This window comes from Capra hircus, chromosome 17 (genome assembly GCF_001704415.2).
Source record: "Capra hircus breed San Clemente chromosome 17, ASM170441v1, whole genome shotgun sequence".
Lineage (NCBI taxonomy): Eukaryota > Metazoa > Chordata > Mammalia > Artiodactyla > Bovidae > Capra > Capra hircus.
In genome coordinates, this window is record NC_030824.1 from 25,068,847 (window position 1) to 25,082,627 (window position 13,781).

The window sequence follows — 13,781 nt, forward strand, 5'->3', positions numbered from 1 at the left end:
AGGTTATGAACTGAGTGATGAAGTCAAGGATGGAAGGGGAGGTGAGGACACGCCAGCTAGGGTGGGAGGCTGAGGAAGCTGCTGGGGGTGGGAGTGTGTGCCCAGCAAAGGGCAACCCAGCAGACAGAGGCTTTCCAGGTCAGTGACAGGGGCCAGAACCCCTAACAGGCAGGGGATGACAAATGGGGAGATGACTCAGAGGACATGGCCCATCTGAGGTCATAGCTGCAAGGGGCTGCAGGCCCAGAGGCTTTTATGGAATCGTCTTATTTTCAAACATTGGCAGCTAACCCTTGCATTCCCACCCTTCCAATTGCCATGTTCTGTTTTACTTTTCTCCATAGCACACAACAGAGTCTAAATATTATGTATTTCATACATTTGTCTTGCCTTCCTGCACTAGAAAAATAATTCCATGGAGGTGGGAAATAAACATTTTGCTCACTGCTGTGTCTCGTCTCATAGCAGACATCTAATAAGTGTTTGTTGAATGAATGATGGATGTGTAGGTTGAAGAAAAAGATGCATCATAGTTTTTGACTTCATATGTTTTCCATTCGCCAAAAAAAAAAAGTTTCCATTAATCACTTTCCAAACTGAAGACGTTTTGTTTTTGAAGGAAATACCTGCCATGTATAAGGGATGTCCCCCCACCTTGTGCTGTCTGAGGGGCCCCTGGGGGGACAGCTCCTGGTTTATGGGAAGACCTAAGTGAGCAGGAGGATGGAATATGGGTGAACTATGTCCTGAACACGTGTTTGGTTCTGCAGCACAGACTCTGAAGTTTGCGTTTCTTCCAAGCGAGTTAGGGGCAGGATTCAGGCCACAGTGTGACATGATGGCTTCCGGTCAGATGGATAATTTGGTTTAGCTGGGGACATTTAAAAACCGGTCAGTTTCATGGAAGTTCCAGTCACCAACGCTGTTGGGGAAAACTCAGTTTGGGGCGGGGTGGGGGGTGCCTCCCTTGGTGATGACGATTGTCTGAGCTGAGTGGCCTCTGGCTCCTTACGTGGAGGGGGTGGGTTAGGGAGAGTCGGGGGTGGAGGTGTCTCCTCCCATTGGCCTAACTGAGCTTCAGTTCTCTTACCTGTCACTGCCTGTCTCCCTGGGAAGGTGGTTTTATTATTCTTGCTCTCAGCTGGGGGCCTCCAGGTCTCCTGAGTCTACCCAAAGCCAAACGAAGGGTGGAGCTGGGGGAGGCCTGGGGTGGGGACAGAGGCGCACAGGGGTCAACTGAGGCCTTAGCTTCCCCAGAAGCAGCCAGGACGGTATTAATTCTTTGTTATTGTTGTTCAGTTATTAAGTCGTGTCCGATTCTTGAGACCCCATGGACTGTAGCCCGCCAGGCTCCTCTGTCCATGGGACTCTCCAGGCAAGAATACTGGAGTGGGTTGCCATGCCCTTCTCCAGGGGATCTTCCTGACCCAGGGATCAAACCTGCATCTCCCGCACTGCAGGCGGATTCTTTACCATCTGAGTTCTTTGCTGTTATATAAACCACTCCCGTCTGTTTTCATTCACTTCCACGACTCTGGGAAGGAGATGATGGAGGAGGTGTGCTGAGCTGGGTGGGTCAGGACCCGTCTCTGAGAGCAGGCAGAACAGGAAGGGGCCTAGTGTTTGGACCCTCTGGAGGAAAGATGGCTGAATGAGCCCAGTGCTGGTCCTGTGCTGCCCCACAGCCTGTGTGGGCACAACACAGCCGTGGGTATATCAGTGCACAGCCACCTCAGGGCGGGTGTGTCACTTTCTGCAGTCAGGTGTTCGTGTAACACTAGGGTTACAGGTGACACTCCTGGAGGAGACCCATGTGGGTATCAGCCACATGCTCTCATGCCCAGGAGGTGACTGTACCTGTTCCCATTTGCTCCCTGGGTGGGGAGGGGGTGAAAGGCAAGGGACCCACATCCAGGAGGTGCTGGTGGTTCCCATGAGCCCCTCGCCACTGCCCAGCCCTCGCACCCACACCTTGTTCGTTGGGTGAAGGGTCTTCTGGGGACCCTCTCCAGTGCTGCCACCCCTGGTCGGCTGCCGGGATGGAAGCTGAGATGACTGGGGTCTGGTCAGCAGCCCTGATATGAGAAGGGGCAGAGGCAGAGGGGATTTCAGCTGAGAGATGTGGAAATGGCCAGCACTGTCTTCATCACCAGCTGCGTCTTGCTGAGTCGAGGCCGGAATTCTCGTCTTTGAGGACAGAGGCTGGCCTCAGTGGGAGGGGCATTCCTGCCACGTTCTGGGTAATGCCATGCGTGCCCCACTTCCGTGCTTCATGGCAGGCAATGAATCAGTGTGAGAAGTTTTGGCTTCCATCTGTGGGGTCACACAGAGTTGGACACAACTGAAGCAACTTAGCAGCAGCAGCAGCAGCAGCAGCAGCAGCAGCAGCAGCAGCAGCAGCAGCAGCAGCAACAGGACATCCTCATCAGTCGTCACCACCTCCCATGACAGTGGCTTGAACAGCGGGCTGTTTCTCTCTCAGGGGGTGATGCTCCACTTGTCATCCCCACATCACACATCGGCGTGGGGGGAGATGGTGGGGCTGGGGGCTCCATCAGCTCCTCTGCAGGAGGCTCCTGACACCTCGATGCAGTGTGTCCACCCATCAGCATTTAGTCACGGGGCAACTCCAGCTTCACAGGAGGGACGTGTGGTCGCTGTTGGTGGTCAGTCAGAGAGCCTTTCCCTGCACAATGGGGAACAGATGTTCATCTGACACAGACCTCTGTCTTGCTCCTCACCTGGCACTCAGGGTTGTATATCCTGTTTGCTGAGAGGGAGTCTGTGAACGCAGGGTCAGTCCAAGACCAGTGACCTTTCTGAGACTGCATGGGGGCAGAGACGACCCTGGGTGGGGAGTCCCGGTCATCTGGGAGTCTCCCCTCCTTGAGGAGGGCGTTTCCCTCAACTGTCCTGCAGCTGGCCGGGAAGGCACGGCCACCCATCCTCTGGGCTCGGAGTCCAGCTGTAGTTCTGGTGCAGCCCAGATGTGCCTGGGGCTCACCCGACCCTCCTGGGTTTGAGCCCCTGACCTCCGGGAAGTGATGGGATGGGAGAGTGCTCGGGATGCAGCCCTGGAGAGAGATGCTGGTGCTTTGGGCTCCTTGAACTTGTAGGGTGGAGGCATTCCAGGCATCCCAGCTGACGCTCAGATCAGTGACTCACTCCACAGTGATAATAGGTTGCTGATCCAGGAACTTTTTGTAGCTCACATCAAAGGTTCTTGTCCTTGTTTGTGGCCAGGATGAAATCACTCTCAGATGTCGGTATGGCTCTTCTGCACAGCACGGAACAAACCTGGATTCAAGGGCATCCAGAACTAGGTCTGTAGTCCTGGGCCCAGGCAGCAGAACCTGCCTTCTCTTCTCCCTGAGACTGTGAAGGGACCCAGACCTTCTCTTCCACTTGCCCCCTCTCCTGCACTTCATTCTGCCGAGAGTCCTGGAGCTCAGAGTGCAGTGGGGAGGCCGGCTGCCTTGTCCTCCTCCAGATCCTCCATGGGGCTAAGCCAGGCCACTGCTTTCCCCATCGGCTGAGTGCAGGCTCTGAAGCTAACCCCCATGTTGAAGTCCCAGCTCTGTCATAGGTTGCTGTGTGACCTTGAGCTGGTTGCTAGAGGTCTCTGTTCTCAGTTTCCCCCTGTGTCCAACGGAAGCCGCGATGCTGTCTGCAGACAGGCATGAGGGCTACGTGAGCCCCAGGTGTTAAGCAGGTGTGGCAGGGCTGGCTGGTGACTCAGTGGCTCTCAGGAGGGAGCAGCGGCCAGGTTCAGCCCTGATGCCCGCTCTCAGCATCACTCGTTCACTTCCAGTCCACCCTTGTGGTTTTGCATGTCTGCACCCCACACACTTGTCTGCCTTCATAAGCTTTTCTTTAATCTGCACATCTGCTCTTCTCTCACTCTGTTCGTGGTCTGAAATGCTGGGAATGAAATGCTCATCATAGTCTTTTCTGTGTTAGATGCGAATGTAACCAAGACATAGCCTTCATCCACGCACCCCCTCCAAAATGATCAGGTGCTCCTAGAGGTGTCAACCGAGCTGGCTTCTGGTGGCAGCTGGGTAGGGATGTTTGCCCTTCCTGCTGACCACGTGGCATAACCGTGAGGCTGACCAGATGGCATAACATGTGGAGGACACATGCTTTGTGGGTTGGGTGTGATACCAGGGTCACCCCTGAGGACATCTGTGAGTGAAGGTGAGTCTGGTACCCAGCTCTGTAGGATGAGAGCAAGATGTGAGCCCCTCACCAAGGACTGGCTACATCTTTGCTTGGGGCTGGTGGTGAAACCGAAAGTCTGTCACCCGAAGGAGAGGTGTCTGGGGAGGTGGAGCAGGGGGAGGTGGAGCCGGGGGAGGTGGAGCCGGGGGAGGTGCACCAGGAGGAGACCAGAGCCAGCACTTGAAGCCTGAAGTAAGTCAGGGCTTATGAGGTTACCCTGGGTGGTGCAGGAAGGCATCCACCCACTGCTTCAGCTCTGTCTCGTCACTGTGAAACTAGGCAAAGATGCTTCATTTGCAAGGTATTTGGAGCGTGTATTGGATCCACGAGGTTCCAAGAATTTGTGCAGAAAGCTGGGAATTTAGCAAGTCCCAGTTGCCTCAGTGGTAAGGAATCCACCCGCCAGTGTAGGAGATGCGGGTTGGATCCCTGAGTCAGGAAGATCCCCTGGAGAAGGAAATGGCAACCCACTCCAGTGCTCTTGCCTGGGAAATCCCATGGACAGAGGAGTCTGGTGTGCTCCAGTCCTTGGAGTCACAAAACAGACAAGACTTAGTGACTAAACAATGAAAACAGCGTCTGGGACAGCACTGCGCTTGTGGCTGTTGGTGGCCCGTTACGCAATAGAACAGCAGACCTCTCATCTTTTCCAGAAGAATTATCACCATCATCACCGCCATCACCACATCATCATCATTAATGCAGTTCTCAAGATTCACTGGCTGCGTTCGTGGCGGGAAGTGCTGTGAACTGGGCGGGCCAGGTGTTCTGGGGTTGCTCCAGCTACAGTTTGACTTGGATTTTCTAGTCCAGATTTCCGGAGGCCGTGAACCATCCCATGGTCCTCCACTTCTGATGTTCACCATCTGTGTTTAGCTGGAGGAACAAGGATGCGGTCTTCTTGGTGAGGCCGTACCAGTGTAACATTGAGGATTCTGCCAATACACCCCAGGAAATGAGGATTCATTGTCTCTTTCAATAGATTCCAACAAAGGCTGCTGGCATACCTCACTGTCTTTTCTACAATCTGATTTGACAGAGAACTTGGGTGTTTGTATTTGAATGATACATTTCTGTCGAGAATCCTCTATTGAAACAGACTGGGAAATCTGAGTAACAACATAGACTTGTCTGGAGTGTGAGATCTTTGGGACAGCAGTAAATGTCTGAATTTCTAAAGCTTCTTAACCTTTCTTCACTAATAAGGAGCTATTTAAAGGGAGGCATCTCCCTGGTGGCTCAGTGGGAAAGAATCCACCTGCCAATGCAGGAGACACGGGTTTGATCATTGGGTCAGGAAGATCCTCTGGAGAAAGAAATGAAAACCCACTCCAGTATTCTTGCCTGGGAAATCCCATGAACAGAGAAGCCTGGCGGGCTTCGCAAAACAGTCGGACATGACTTAGCGAGTCAGACGGTTAAGCGTCTGTCTACAATGTGGGAGACCCAGGTTCGATCCCTGGGTCAGGAAGGTCCCTGGAGAAGGAAATGGCAATCCACTCCAGTACTATTGCCTGGAAAATCCCATGGACAGAGGAGCCTGGTAGGCTACAGTCCATGGGGTCGCAAAGAGTCAGACACGACTGAGCGATCTTCACCTTCACCAAATCACCAAGGGAAGAGAGGGGCTTCTCTTTTCCAGAATGCCTGGGACAATGAAATGATACTCACTTGAGAAGGGACTCGGGCTTGTTTCAAAGGATGTTTCCAAACCCATATCTCACCCAGCAGTTTTTAATTAAATGGTTCACACTGAATTCTCCTCCTCCTCACATCTCTGCAGAAATCTCATCTTTCGTAGCCCGACCTGGTGAGTGCTGATCTGAGAACTTCCAGATGACTCCTGGGGTCTGTTGATAAGACCAAGAAAGACAAGGTGTCAGGAGCGGGGGGGTCCCAAGAGCAGAGCTGAGGGAGGTCACTGCCCACACCACATGCTGGAAAAGCTTTGCCTGTAAGTGATGCCCTCTGGAGGTGGCCACCTCTGCCCAGGTGCTCACATTCCATCTCTGGCTGCGCCGAGTCTCATCCCAGAAGCCAGCTCAAGGGCTGGAGGAAGCGCAGGTGGGGCTGCAGCTGCAGGAGGGCCCGAGAGCCTGCACTGAGCTCAGCTCTGGAAGGGCTGGGGTCCTGAGCTGTTCTGGGAGTGCTCCTTCCCAGCCTCCTGCCGCTGCACTGACCGCTGAGGTCACTCCTCATTCATGTCTCTGGTCTGCGCCTGGACCCAGCACACCTTCCGCTTGGGGCCGGAGCTCTGATCTTTGTGGAGACAGAGTGACTGCCCCTGCTCACCATCACAGAAGAGCCAGCGACGCTTCCGGGGCTTTCCTCCTCCCGGGGCCGACTGGCTTCTCTTTCAGTGAATGATCAGGAGGTGAAGGCACATGGATTAGCTTAGACCCAGGTCACGTGGCGCTGTCGAGAGAGAGGGAGAGTGAGGAGAGACCCACTAGAGTGAAGTCGGGGGAAACCGAGAGGCGTGAGGGCAGATTCCCAGCATCCGAAGTAATGGGAATCGAGGGCGCTATCCTTTCTTGGTGGCTTTATGGAATCGAGTCAGGAAGACGGTTTCATGAACTCTTTAGGGGATCATAGGAGCCTCTGGAGGGGTGAAGGACAGCTGTGACATCACCCACCGGACCGGCTGATCCTGTGGTGGACTGAGCGCTCCCTGCGCGGTGCGTTCAGGAGCTGCGCCCTTGTTCACAGCGCAGAACTCACTTGAGGGATACTCCACCAGCCACGGGGTCCCCTCACATGCACAGAGCCTGGGCCTGTTCTCTCTGAGATTCAGGCCTCCCCCGTAGGGTGTAGGTTTTCCAGAGCATTGTTTCCAGTCTTTCTTGCATTTGCCTTCCTGACATTCTTCATGGTACCGCCGCTGTCACGGCAGAACCAAGAGTGTTCACCGACCGGATCCCCTCCTCGCTGCTGTCTGTTGGCTTCTTCTTTTGTTGTCCTGTGCACTCACATTTGCGTCTTCCTTTTTGTCATATTTACATCATGACAAATGAGAAGTGTTTGTTTTTTTTTGTTTTTCTTTTCTTGGAAATGCTTTTTGATTCAATGCTGCTAAATTCTAGCAAAGTACTATGCCAGATCAGGAAGATGTTTATCTTTAAGTAAGAGCCTTGTGTAGAAGCAAACATGGTGGTTTGGAAAAAAAAAAAATCACAAATGGCTTTTATACCATGAGAATAACAGGTGTTCTTTTCACAAGTAATTGGTCATGTTCATATTTTAGGACCTTCGGGATCTGGCTTACAAAATCATTTTCTGTGAACTGATCACATTGAAATCTTTCATTCTTCCCGTTGAAATGCGAATGTTGTCTGGCAGAGACGGAGTGTCAGCGAGATGATTAATATCCCTGTGGATTGCGACAGCGTTTTGCCAGTTTTGTATCTATTAAGCAGATTTATTTCAGTGTTCCTGGTGGTCTCATAGATGCATGATTCTTTGAATTTTCCTTTGAAGTGATACTAACATTTAATGGTTGCTTCATTCATTAATGAGTTAGATAATATAGTTTATAGATATTCATTTTATATGGCTTCCCTGCTGGCTCAGATGGTAAAGAACACGCCTGACCGTGCAGGAGACTCGGGTTGGATCCTTGGGTCTGGAAGATCCCCTTGAGGAGGAAATGGCAACCCACCCCAGCATTCTTGCCTAGGAAATCCCATGGCCAGAGGAGCCCGGTGGGCTACAGTCCGTGGGGTTGCAGAGTTGGACGTGACTTAGCCACTAAACAACAGTAATTCATTTTAATTCCACAACATCATATGGAAAAACTCAAATGGACTTTTTGGCCAACCCAGTTTATCTGTTTGAGAGTCATGGTTTTACCCTTTTCAAAGTTAGGCTTTTAATATGTGGGAAGAGAACTTCAAGGGAAAGGTTTTATGCTTTCTCTCTTGCTTTAAGAAAAGGATTTTTTGTGTGTGTGAGTTTAAGGCCTGGGGAAATTTGGGTTAAACTACTGTATGGCTTCCCTGATAGCTCAGTTGGTAAAGAATCTGCCTGCAATGCAGGAGACCCTGGTTCAATTCCTGGGTCAGGGAGCTTCCCTGGAGAAGGGATAGGCTACCCACTCCAGTATTCCTGGGTTTCCCTTGTGGTTCAACTGGTAAAGAATCCGCCCACAATGCGGGAGACCTGGGTTCAATCCCTGGGTTGGGAAGATCCCCTGGAGAAGGGAAAGGCTACCCACTCCAGTATTCTGGCCTGGAGAATTTCACGGACTGTATAGTCCACGGGGTCACAAAGAGTCGGACGCAACTGAGCGACTTTCATTGTCACTTTCGTATATAATATATGAGCTAACAGAATAGAATAGCAAGCAGGAACGTGGGAAGGAAAGATGATTGACAGGAGTGTCTCACAGCGCACACTGAAGAGAGTTCTTAGACTGTTCAAGATTGCAAATTGTGGGCTTCTAAACTCCTATTTTCTTTTCTAAGTAAAATTGCTCTTCATTCATGAAAAATAACATCATTTTAATGTGGTTTATTAGAGGGTTCAAGGCTGCAAACCTGATTTATTATTATTATCAGCCACAGAACCAGGCTGTAAAACAGATCAGAATTTTATAACCTTTAAACCCATCTTGTTATTTGCATAGAAATTAAAGTATTACACTCCCTGGGACCTTCCCATGTGACCCCCAGGGGCATACCTGTAATTGAAATTTCCTGATTATGTGCAAATCCTAAAAGTTTTTACGCTGCTTTTTAGTTTGTGGTATGAAAATTATATTTTTCCCTCCCATCTGAGGATGCATATCATGAGGCACTATTTACCTTTTTAAATTGAAAACTCTTTTCAGAGATACATTCGAGGTTATAGTTGAGTTTATTGTCCTGGAAGCTTTTCAGACTATAGGAAAACATTCCACTGCGTGAGAGCAAGAACCGATGTGGTCGATTGATTTAGGGACCACCGCCCTTCCTTTTCCCTTCGTGGAGACCGTCGTCAGGGCGGGAGAGAAGGGCAAGAAGTTCATTTGAGGAAGATCAAACAGATCAGTGTTGAAGCCGTATTTTAAGTCTAGCTTCTTTTTTTCCCTTCTTGTATCACAGTTCAAATAACATTAAAGTTTGTGAAATATCTTTGAAAAATTCAACGCAGGTATCCAGGGAAAAAATTTTTAACACAAATATTCTATGAGCAAGAGGTATGTGGGAAGAAAAAATTTCCAGAAGGAGACCTGGGGGCAAAAGCTGACCACTTTGATGTGGATGTGGGATGGACTCTGACATGGAGGGGCAGGGCGCAGAAGCCTGTGGACTGACCCTCTGTGGGGCCATCACTTCCCTTTGTTCTGGCCCAGACCACACAAGATACTTGTGCTTCAAAGTGGGAACAAAACACACACATCTCAGGATGCAAAGAGGGGCGTTAATGTAGCAACCAGGGCCCCGGGAGATGGAAGGAGGCCCCAGGGAGGAAGTGAGGGAGCCTACTCAGCCTACGCCCAGGTCTGCCTGCATCTGTCTGTGCTGGGCTTGCCTGGGACTCATACGTGGTGACAAATAGTTGAGATCCAAGGTGCTGGGAGGAAGGAAGGATAATTATGAATCCGGTAGTATTGTCCCCAACAAGGAGAGTAACAGTCTATCACCTGTGATCCCCTTAGCTGGCTTACTGACAAACTTCTGTGTTCCTCTGCAGATTTCAGGTAATCAAAATGAGGCTTAAATATTAAAATCCCGGGCTTAATGGTTGGGGACATTTTATCTCCTGCTTGAGTTTTATTTATTCCAGCTAGAAAGCTTGGCTGGGTGATCGCTGATCTGATGCTAAACTTTTTTTTTATTTAATTGGGGTAGAGTTGTTTTACAATGTGGTGTTAGTTTCTGCTGTGTACAACAAAGTGAACCAGCTGTATGTATACATGTAACCCCTCCCTCTTGACCCTCTCTGCAGCCGCCCCATCCCACCCATCTGGGTCATCGCAGAGCTGTGGAGCTGAGCTCCCTGCTATATAGCAGATTGTACGGTACTATCCCACTAGCTATTTATTTACGTCTCCCTATAGAGATGGTAGTGTGTATATGTCAGTCTCAATCTTCCAATTCATGCCCCCGCTTTCCTCCACAACACTGGGTCCACACATCTGTTTTCTACATCTGTATCTCTATTCCTGCCCTGAAAATAGGTTTTTAAGACTGTTTGTTTTGGAATAATGCTTGATTCACCAGAACATCATTGAAATCAAGGTGCAGAACCAATTACCACCCAAAACATCTCCTTTGGTTGTACTCCCTTCCCCTCACCATCCCTCACTCCTGGCAACCAACTATCTGTTTTCCATCTTTATGGTCTTGTCATTTTGAAAAGGGTGCCTAAATAGAAGCATACAGATGTTGCCTTTTGAAATTGGCTTTTTTCACTCAACCTAATGCCCGTGAGATCCATGCAAACTGTCATGTGTATCACTAGCTTAAACCCTTTTGGCTGAATAGTCATCTGGGGTCTAGATAAACTGCAGTGTGTTTAGCCAGTCACCCACTGAGGGATGTTTTAGTTGTTACCCGGTTTTGATTATTACAAGTAAAGCTGCTGTGAAGAATCATGTATGGGTTCTTGCGTGGAAGTAGTTTCTATTTCTCTGGGGTAGATTCCCAGGAGTACAATTGCAGGACCATGGGATAAGTCTTTTCAATATTTCTTAAAACTTCCAAACTCGTTTTTAGAGTGGCTCTGCCGTTTCACGTCCCCACCAGCAATGTGTGAGCGATTTAGTTTCTCTGCGTCTTTGCCAGCGTTCGGTTCAGTCAGTCTTTTCTTTCAGTTGTTCTCATTGTGGGCTGAATTTGAATTTCCCTGAGGGTTAGTGATGCTGAAAATCTTGTCTTCTGCTTATTTGCCATCTGTGTATCCTCTTCAGTGAAATGTCTGTTCATGCCTTCTCTCCCTTTTCTAATTGGATTCTTTGTTTTCTTTTTTTTTTCGCAATTGAGCTTTGAGAATCCTCTATGTATGCTTGATATGACTCCTCTGTCAGCTGTATAGTTTGCAAATATTTCTCCTAGGCTGTAGTTCATCTTTTTATCCTCTTAACAGGGTCTTCCGCAGAGTGTGAAGGTTTTAGTTTTTATGAAGCCTGATTTATTTATTTTTCAATTTTATGGAATGTATTTTTGGCGTCATAGCTCAGTCCTCTTCAATGAACTCTAGGTTCTGAAGATTTTCTCCTGTTATCTTCTAAACGTTTTCTGGCTTTATGTTTTACATTTAAGGAAGGGCTTCCGGTGGCTCAGTGGTAAAGAATCTGCCTGCCAATGCAGGGGACATGGGTTCTACCCCTGGTTCGGGAAGACCCCACATGCCATGGGGCAGCTAAGCCCCTGTGCCGCAACTGCTCAGCCAGCACCCTAGAGGCCAGGGAACTGCGACTCCTCAGCCCCTGTGCCGCAACTACTGAAGCCCACTTGCCCTAGGAACCATGCTCTGCAACAGGGGAGGCCACTGCACAGAGAGGCTGGCACACCACAACTTGGGAGTAACCCTCCTTGCCACAACTAGAGAAAAGCCTGCACAACCGTGAAGACTCAGCACAGCCAAAAATAAATAGATAAATAAAAATTATCTTTAAAAAATCATTTAATGTAGGATCTATTTTCTGTTAATTTTTGTGTAAGGTTGGGATTTAGGTTGGGTTATTGACTGACTAATTGTCCTATGGATGTCCAGTTGCTTTGGCGTTATTTAGGGAAATAGCTAGCCTTCCTTCATTGAATTACTTTTGTTCTTTTGTCAAATGCCAGTTCACTGGATTTGTGTGGAGCTGCCTCTGGGTCTCTGCTCTGTCCCACTCATCTACTTGCTGACTGTCAGGATATGTCTTTATAACTCATTTTCTTTCTGAAAATCCACCCTGAATATTACGGCGATATCATTAGCTCAGGCTCATGGGTTCATACAGAATGTATTTTGAGGCACTGTAAGAAAAATCATGGCATTTATTTCTTTTTTTAAGGTGTATATTTTTTCATGGGAGGAGATGATCCCAGAAAAACAAGGATTTCATGTTTTCCATAGAAAAGACATTTTTGCTACTTGAGTGAACTTGTCCTAATTCAGACAATTCCTTAGGTGTCTTCCACTCTCCCCTCTTGGATTAGGAAAGAGAGGGCAAAGAGGGTCTCCTTTGGGATTTAAACCCTCCAGGATCAAGGTGCCCCTTTTAGGTATAGCTGGCCTGGCTCTGAGGTCTGTGAGACACCGTTCCCTGGGGGTTTTCTGGGGACACCTGCTGTCCCTGTGGTTAGCCTGAGGGGGGAATAAGCGGGTGAGGAGGGAGGTGGGAATAAACATTAGGGATCTGAGACCAGGACAGTTGCCTTTGTTCTTTTCTATTTGAATCAAACTGGAAGCAAACCTATGTAGTGACCCCAGACCCTTGAGAGCCATAAATAAACAAGCTGTCTAGCATCAAATAGGTCTGAGTGTGTGGCTCAATACAAGGTTTTCCTTGTGTTTTAAAAGCAAGAATCTGGACTTCTCTGGTGGTTCAGTGGTTAAGAATCCACCTGCCAATGCAGGGGACTCAAGTTCCATCCCCGGTCTGGGAAGATCCCACATGCCACAAGGCAGCTAAGCCCAAATGCCTCAACTACTGAGCCTGCATGCCCTAGAGCCCATGCTCCGCAACAAGAGAACCCACCACAATCGGAAGTCTGGGCACCACAACTGGAGTGTGGCCCCTGCTTGTCACGACTAGAGAAAAGCTGGCCTAGCAACAAAGACTCAGCACAGCGCCCCCCCTCCCCCCCCCAAAAAAAACAAACAACCAGCAACAACAAAAACTAAGAATCTTTGCAGCCCATTCATGTTAAATAGGGATGGAGACTTTTAGAAAGAACCCCAACCTCCAGGCTGACAAGAGCTTATAGCTGCCCTCGTCCCCACACATTCCTGCCTCTTTCTGCTTCTGTTTTCTGCCCCTCACTCTGCCTTCCCTGGGATCCATCTCTCTGCTCTGAGACATCACAGCTGTAAATGCCACATGCAAGAACAGGCCTGGGGATGTGTATAGCTTATGTCAGTGCGTTGTCCACTGAGACCTTCCTGACTCCTGTTACCTGGGCCACGGGGATGATGTGAGAACATTTTCTGTTCAATTTGAAGCGGGCTGTTCTAATTCCAGATTCCCGTGTAACTTTGTGGGGTTTTTCCTTTTTTTTTTTTTTTTCGCTGGAAGCAGCAAAGCAATTTTCTCTCTGCATGTTTCCCTCACCTGCCTTGCAGGTTTACACACTGAATATAAACCATGAATGTGAGAATCAAGAGGCTGGGGGCCTCACACTGGACCCGTGAGATTTAACAGAGGCGAGAGGACTTGAGTCTGGAGATCACAGAGGATCACATTTAGAATTTAATTCCTTTCTGTCACCAGACCTGCCCCTGCCCAGAACTCCACAGGGACAGTGAAGGCGGAAAAACTCAAGTTTCCCGCAAATGAGGGACTCCGCCTTCCCCAGGCCTCTGGATGAGGTCCTTGGTGGGCATCTCTGACATGCTCCTGATGGCTGTGGGTGTGCTGATGTGTCCCG

General features: G+C 49.3%; 1 protein-coding gene and 1 non-coding gene across 4 annotated transcripts in view; both read left to right on the top strand.

Moving 5' to 3' along the window:
• The window catches only part of ADGRD1 (adhesion G protein-coupled receptor D1), a 176,338-nt gene that overhangs the window by 90,657 nt on the left and 71,900 nt on the right, over positions 1 to 13,781 (top strand). The window lies entirely within an intron of this gene.
• On the top strand, positions 8,214 to 8,286 carry TRNAC-GCA. The gene has a single exon. It is a non-coding gene; the product is annotated as a tRNA-Cys (tRNA).